At 37.3% G+C, this 7,942-nt stretch overlaps 1 long non-coding RNA gene and 1 pseudogene across 1 annotated transcript; both read left to right on the forward strand.

Moving 5' to 3' along the window:
* Positions 1 to 1,440: 1,440 nt before the first annotated feature.
* On the forward strand, positions 1,441 to 2,430 carry LOC149153152 (argininosuccinate lyase, chloroplastic pseudogene; annotated as a pseudogene).
* A 205-nt stretch (positions 2,431 to 2,635) lies between these two features.
* Positions 2,636 to 3,260, forward strand: LOC149153153 (uncharacterized). Its single transcript, XR_016262831.1, has 2 exons — positions 2,636 to 2,952; positions 3,084 to 3,260. It is a non-coding gene; the product is annotated as an uncharacterized LOC149153153 (long non-coding RNA).
* Positions 3,261 to 7,942: the final 4,682 nt, after the last annotated feature.

Consider the following 7,942-nt stretch of genomic DNA (forward strand, 5'->3'; position numbering starts at 1 on the left):
GGCTTTATCACAATGATTTAATACAAAATCACATCCGCTCTATATCAGGTTTCCACAATATCGTAACTTTGGCTATGTTGCGACCGTTTCAAAACCTCCAATACCTATTTATGCGATACTTATCATCTCTTACCATGTGTCGTTCATGCTCTGACCATTATTATTATTATTATAAATTCAAAAGCCACTTAATTAATTTAAAAAGTCTCCTGGAATAAGTATAGTTTAATGCATTTTTATATTTTAATCTATGTTTTCACTATTTTAATATAAAAGCCAACTATTTGCCATTGACTCTATCTTCTATTTGACAGACAGGCTTCCAGGGCCAAAGAAGGAACAAATCTAGTCAAAGAAACTACTCCAGTTGGCGCAAAACAAACTTAAAATGAGAAAGGGTTGTTGAAGTTGTTATTCAAAGACCACCATGTCTGCGAATTCCACCTATCAGTTCCAAGTAAGTTGTACAATCTTATCAAAGCACTAACCAAGTTGGGATTTTCTTAACCATGACAATTGTTGGACACCTAATCCTAAATGGTTAGTGTGGAAGTTGAATGGACAAAAGCAGTCCAAGAGACCTTGGGATCTGAAACCCAAGAGTCACATATTGTACTATAAATGTATATTTGATGTTAATAAAAATATGTACTCACTGATTTATCTTTCCCATTCTTTGCTGTCCATGTGTGTTTAACATGGTATCAGAGCAGGCGAATTCTGGCCCTGCTCATATTTGAGTCACTGTTTGCCTGTGGCCTTTTGTTGTGTTTCTCTCACCTGGCCTATGCATTGACCATTAATGTTATTTAGGTCGTGAACTCTTGGTGATATTGCTGGTTGATTAATGTGCTGGTGTTGAATTCGTTATATATATTTGTGCTGGCATATGTACGATTTTCGGTGTGTTTGAATGAATACAAGAATGTGTGCGTTAAAAGCCCTGGTGCGCTGGCTCTGCCATCCCGACATTCCTGACCTCTGAAATCCGCAGGTCTCTGGCTATTTTAAGATTCTATGTCTGACATTACCTGCATTCTGCCATAAGACCTACGCCCTATTCATCTGAATACGTTTAGAATCCATACATTTCATAATTTTTGAACGCTGTCTATCAGTCACATAAATTCTGCATAATTTTTGAGTGTCTGCCATTACCTGCGCTCTGTGACTCCTGACTGTTCATAAACGGTTCATAAAAGAAACGTTGTCCGTGGTATTTTTAGCGCTGGCCTGGAGAATCATCTGAATCGCTCAGTAGAATGCCCTTGAGATCAGCTGGACAACCTGCAATTTGATCATCTGGACTGTAGTAAGATTCTGGAAGCACTGTGCCATGCATTAAACGCTGTTTTGGTACACTGCCCCTATTTGTTTACCGTGCCATACTTTGCCATAACGCCTGACATGGTTAACGCCTAGCATGGAGATGCTGCGGGAATGGAAGAACAAAGCGAAGAACACCTGAAGGAAGGAGAGCAGACCCTCAGCCATACATTGTGTCGGTTCGTGCGTCAAAACATTTGGCCGGCCATCGATCGGCGGACTCCGAGGTTGCTGCAGATCAACGGAGGAGCTCGAGGCCTTCAATTTGAGCCTTTAATTGACTGTTGCCGTTGCAGATTTTCCATTTTTTTTGTTTTCTGAAGAGGAGGTCGAAGTTGCTGGCACTCAATTGCGCCTTTGGTAGCTGGATTTTAATGCATATTTTTATGTCCAGGACTCATTTCACATTCGGCTGAGCTTTCACGTTTTCCAGGGTTTATTGAACAGGATTCGATCTTTAAGCCGATAAAAGGCTTGAATGTAACAGAGAATTGTCTTCTTGGATTGGATTTAACGGGAAGCCCGCTATAAGTTCGTTATAAAAGTTTTATTCGAATGCCAGAAGTGTGAGGGAGTACTGCATGAAAGACCACTACACGCTCGGTATTGGAACGTTGTCGCTGCTCTGTTTCGAGTTTGTTCTTAGTTTCAAAGCTCGTCTCCAGCGACCTCACCTACTGGACGCTCATCATCCGAGGCCTCAAATGGTGTCGAGATGCCATTGATCAAATTCTGAGATGCATAAGACGCCTTCAGGTTGCTCTGGTGAATTTGGCAATTCAGCATGAAGGCTTGATAATTCCTGGCTACACTCATATGCAAAGAGCACAACCACTACTATTGCAACACCTCCTACTTTCATATGTTGAACAGCTTGAACGGGATAGTGGTCGGTTAGTGGATTGCAAAGCTCGCATGAACTTTTCTCCCTTGGGGGCTTGTGCCCTTGCTGGTACTGGACTTCCAATTGATAGGTTTGCAACTTCTGTGGCACTGGGATTTACTGCACCCCTAAGAAACAGTGTTGATGCGGTGTCTGATCGGGATTTTCTACTGGAGTTTCTTTCAGCTAACTCCATTATTGCTATCCATCATTTCCCCTGATCAACAACAGTTGAGAGAGATCCCTCAAGCATTTCCTGATTTGTTTAAATTTAGCTTGTGAGACCAGAAAGTAATTTGCTCAGACACACAGTCAGAGCCAGTGGATCCATAGGAGCAGAACTTTTTGATTGAATTCTCTACGCCAAGAAAATCATAAACGTCATCTTCAAATATTGGATCAATTTTGTTGCAGTCTTTCATCTTCTTCTTCGCAAAGCGCTTTCGTCTGCAAGGTGAATAAAATCATTAATCGTTTTACAGGCGGGCATGACGTCCGGGTTCTAGGCGAATAAGGAACTCCCTGAAGCCAACTGTTCGTGTTCACATTGGAAGACCCGTCTCCGTAGGCACATGCACCGAAAATATCATTTCCCTGGCGCTTTCCATGCTTTTATTTTGTTGACTTTTAACAGACGGTGAAACAACATTGGGAGAAGCAGCGGCGGAGGAGGAAGAAGGAGAAGCTGAAGGAAGGCAATCGGGAATTCCTATTGCAAGTCTTACCTCAATATTCGGATTCCGGTAAAGAATTATAGAGAATAATCGTCATAATATTCCTATATTACGGATGTTTTGGAGTTCTTGTCCGTAAAAACAAAAGATTTGAGGTTTTAATTTAAAAAAAAAAAAGTTCTGAGATCAGATTTGCGCAGAAAACGCTTAAACGAAGATTTATTTAGGGCTTGTTCTGCATTTTTGAACTGAGAGCGGATGGGTTAAACTTTGGCTGCCATGCGAAGAGTTTTGCTGTTGACAGAGAAAACCTATTGATTTTGTAAATTTGAAGGGAAGGAAGAAGCTTTTGTTCTGCTTGGGCTAATTTTCAGAGAGAGATTTGCTGAACTTTTGCATCCAGATATATTTTTTCTGTTTAGTAAAGATATCAAGAAATGACTCAAATTGGTGAAATATTGGAGTTCTTAAAAACTCTGATACATTCCTCTGATCATGGTACAGTAAGAATAAGCAAAGCTTCTCTTGTTGACATTAGAACCTGTTTGCATAATGTACAAGAAGATATTGAGTTTTTGCAGCTTGAGACAAAGCTACAGCAGGAAGAATTACAGTAGCAGAGTCATCATTCTGAACCTGTTTCTGTTCACAAGATTGAAACAGATTCCCATAAACAGCAAAACAATAATGTTATAGTTCATTCAGATTCAGTGCCCAATAAAGCAGCAATTGTACATGCAGATCCAGAAATTCAGTCTCCACTTCCCAAGCCCATCATCAGACCTTGGGAACAGCTTGTCCACAACAAGCACAGAACTGGTCTTGGATATGACAAGGACTTGTCCTTTCATATTCCAGACTATGCCAAGCCCATTCAGTTTCAGAGTGCTGGATTCATTCATGACAGTTCACCTCCAGCTGTTCCAGATTCTGCCCCTCTTCCACAACAACAACAACAACAAATTATAAAATTCCAACACTGTGATCGAGTTGGCCATTTGAAAGATCACTGTTTTGATCTTCATCCATGTAAGCACTGTCATAAAACCAGTCATTCTTCACACAGATGCTTCAGAAATAAACGTCCTGCAAGAACAAAGATTCATCTTGGATGGATTGCTTCTTGGCAATGGGCATCAACAGCCAAGAAGATATTCCAAACACATATCATAACTTGTTCCAGAGTATTGAACAGTCTTGCAGTTGAGTTTTCTCCATCTTCTCACGTTGTATCTGACAGGGGGGGAAATGATGGTCATCTACAAGCTTCAAAGCCACATCAAGCGAGCCTGAGCCACACCAGTTTCAGAGTTGTAGCCAGAGACAAAGATGCCCGTGAACATGCCTTCAGTTGGCAATCTGGGACACTTCCTCTAGCATAAGACTCCAGCTTCTTGCCAGTTTTGGAAGAGTTCTAGGAATTACAGAGTTGTTGGTCATCCTTAAACCATCACAGATTAAGAACACTTCCTCTAGCAGAAGACTCCAGCTTCTTGCCAGTTTTGGAAGAGTTCCAAGAATTGCATTAAGCATTCCAGAGTTGTTGGTTATCCTTAAACCATCATAGGCTGAGACCTCCCTTTTATGGTTGAAGGTTTCCCTCTTTAAAACAATAGGATCACTTCCTCTAGAAGAAAACTTCAGTTTCTTGCCAGTTTTGGAAGAGTTCCAGGAACTGCACTAAGCGTTCCAGTGTTGGTGGTCATTCTTAAACCACCGCCCTTTATACCAAAATTTCATAGAGCACATTCAGCCTAGTGCTGCCATGCATTTTTTGCACATTTTGTATTACAGCTCTCTTCTTAGACTCATACATAACCCTTCGGATTAAGGGGGGGAATGTTGGACACCTAATCCTAAATGGTTAGTGTGGAAGTTGAATGGACAAAAGAAGTCCAAGAGACCTTGGGATCTGAAACCCAAGAGTCACATATTGTACTATAAATGTATATCTGATGTTAATAAAAATATGTACTCACTGATTTATCTTTCCCATTATTTGCTATCCATGTGTGTTTAACAACAATCTATATTCAACCAAAGCTCCAACAGAAGCATGACCTCCAGATCTATATTCTTTTAATAAACTCTATTGTTGAGAGATATGGGGGGGCGGGGGGGGGTGTTGTTATTATTTCTCCTTGTATAAATATTACTTCTTGGATGAGTCTAGGAAGGGGGGGAATGCACGAGATAGAGTAGAGAATAGAATAGAGAGGCATTATTAAAATAGGTGATTCTTTCACAGATCTATGATTTATGTGATTAGTGTTTGGTATCTTTCATTTCTGACCTGTGTAAAGAGGAGCAGGGTTTGCACTATTTAGTTGTTGTTTCTATCACCAGGGTTCACAACTTGGAGGAGGCTTGTTGAAGATAAAATCTTGTATTGAGCGAGAGAGGGGGTTTGATTAGTTTTTATAAAGATACTATTGTTTTTAATAAAAAATTGCATTCCTTTTTGGTAGTAGAATTATGTCTATGGAATTTATAATTTTCACTACTATCAATATTGATTATTATATTGTAGATTAGCTATCTAATCTTCAGTATAGAAATTTGTTATCATTTATCTCTTTTCATTACTTATTAAGATCAGATTTATGAGTAACTATTTACTCAAAAATCTACTATCTTGTCCTGATTTAATAACCAGTAAAGTTATGTGAACTAATTCCTAATGTTATTGGTTCATTATTTTTTGTTTTCATTAACATTATGTGAACTACTTCCTAATGTTAGTGATTCAACCGTTATGATTAATTGATATCTTAAACATATCATGATAAGCAATTACAATGTCAGTTAAATGAACTATTTCTTTAACCAGATATTCATCATAAGTTTTTCAAGATAAAATCTCAATTATTATTAGTCTTGCTCTTGGTTGCATGGAGAACTAACTCTTCATCCAATTGAGATAGTCTTATGGAATATAGAGTTAGATCTGCATTTAGTTTAAAGACCACATTTCTAGAAGTCCTCTTCTTCAAGAGGCATAGCATTAGAGGAGGTTTGGTTGAGCCCCAAATCAGCTTAAGGGATTACTTTCTTGCCAAGCTAGTAGCAAGAGAGTCATCTTGATTGTTATTTCTCTGTTGGTTAGAGAATAGAGATATTATGAGTGAGCAGAGATATAGAGAAAGGGTAACTAGACCCAATAGAACCAGTTGGAACCACCATTCAAAAAATATAGATCGAAGTTACAGATCTTGACCGGGTGGTATACTTAAAATGTTGATTAGGCCAATTTTTCCGATCAGCAATCCCCTATACCTAGATTCACTCCTGTATACTCAAATGAAGGGTTTACCTTGTAAACCAATAAATTTGTCCTGATCTTGGGATATAACAACTTATAATCCATTTCAAAGAATACCATGTTTACAACACGAAAATGATACTTATCTAAAACAAAATAACTAAAGCACTGAAAATAAGATTGCAACATTGACTTTTTCACCCTTAGACCAATGCCCTTAAACATAATAGCATGGGGGTTTCCTAGAGTCAGTGCCTCTTTTGATTCAACCATTGGTTGTTGTTATGTTAACTAATGTCTCCAAAGTATCATGCCTTCATGAAGGACTTCTTTGGACTTAATAAATATCTCCAACTTTCCCATATATTAACCCCACCTGATTAAATGGCCTTCCCCTCGCTAAATATGGTGCCTCACTAGATTTTTTGTACCAAAACTTAAAAAAGAAAATTAAGACTACAATTAGTAGCTATTTCTATATACATGACATCTTGTAGGCTTGAAATGGATACCTACATATTTGGAATATTAATAGCGTTATAGGTCCCTTAGTTAAGTACAATCTTCTGTACAAGACCCTCTATAAGGTCCACTATCCCCAAATTGTGTGCAATAGTACATATATCAAAACATTGAAAAATATTTCTTGTTTCCAAAACAATATAATAATATTGATTATTTTTTTGACAAGTCCATCAACTAGAAGTCTAGTAGAAAATTAAGAAGCTTTACTAGGATTGGTTATAAATACGTTTTTATCTAGTCTAATATCAAAAAAGAGATTCCACGTCTTCAATGAAAGTATTTAGTGGCCTTATAACTAATGACATGCCAAAATATTTTAAGCATCTTCCTCAAATTGGAAAGATAAAGGTCAATCACCCTTGCACCAACATAAGGAAAAGTGGGAGCTAACTTAACATTAACATCCATTTTCCTTCGATTCGAGTTTTGGAGTGATTGGTCCAACAATTTATGACCATAAAAATTCCTAACCAATGCCTGGTTTGCTAATTCCATGACTTATGCATTTTAGTGTCTTCTGCAAGTACCAATTTGATTTATTGCTTCTTCTATTTTACACACCTACCTTTTGTAATGAAGACAACCTACAATCCTATGCACTTCTTCCCATCTATCACTGAACAATTGTGGACTAATGCTTTAGAGGAGACATTTGCAACAATGTTCTAACTCACTTATCTAGGCTAAAATGTGTCGAAAACTCCCCTCTTATTCTTTATAAAATTAGCTACACAGGTTTGCAAATATCAATTCCTCTAATAAGTCTATATTATTCATAGTTTTGGCTTGACCTAGCTCAATCAAAAATGATGATACATACATGAAGATAAGTTACATACAACACATTTCCCTAAAACATTATTAAACATGTACTTGATTTGACATCCAAGATAACCTTATTCCTAAAATATATATTATTCCCGAAGATCACTTACAACTTTAAAATCCCCTTAAGAGAAGAGGGCAAATGGTCTCTTGAAGAAAATTAATAACTTTATAGTAAGACTTAAGAAATTGCATAATTCACTTCTAACTTCATAGTTTGCATGTTATTGGATCTCAAGGCCCTAGCTTATATTCACACTACCATATTCTAAAGGTTTTACCCTCTCTTTTTTTGTCTTTTTATGTGTATATTTTCTTATTAGTTTTGTCCAATTTAAAATGATATATTTAAAAACGCAGTTTAAACTTTTCAAGGTCTTACATCCATTTATATATTCAACAATATATTTAGAATAATAAAAAAATAATAATATTATAAAAAAAAAT

This window comes from Pinus tabuliformis, chromosome 9 (assembly GCF_031772625.1).
Source record: "Pinus tabuliformis cultivar Carrire ecotype Pingquan chromosome 9, CPIR1, whole genome shotgun sequence".
Taxonomy (NCBI): Eukaryota; Viridiplantae; Streptophyta; class Pinopsida; order Pinales; family Pinaceae; genus Pinus; species Pinus tabuliformis.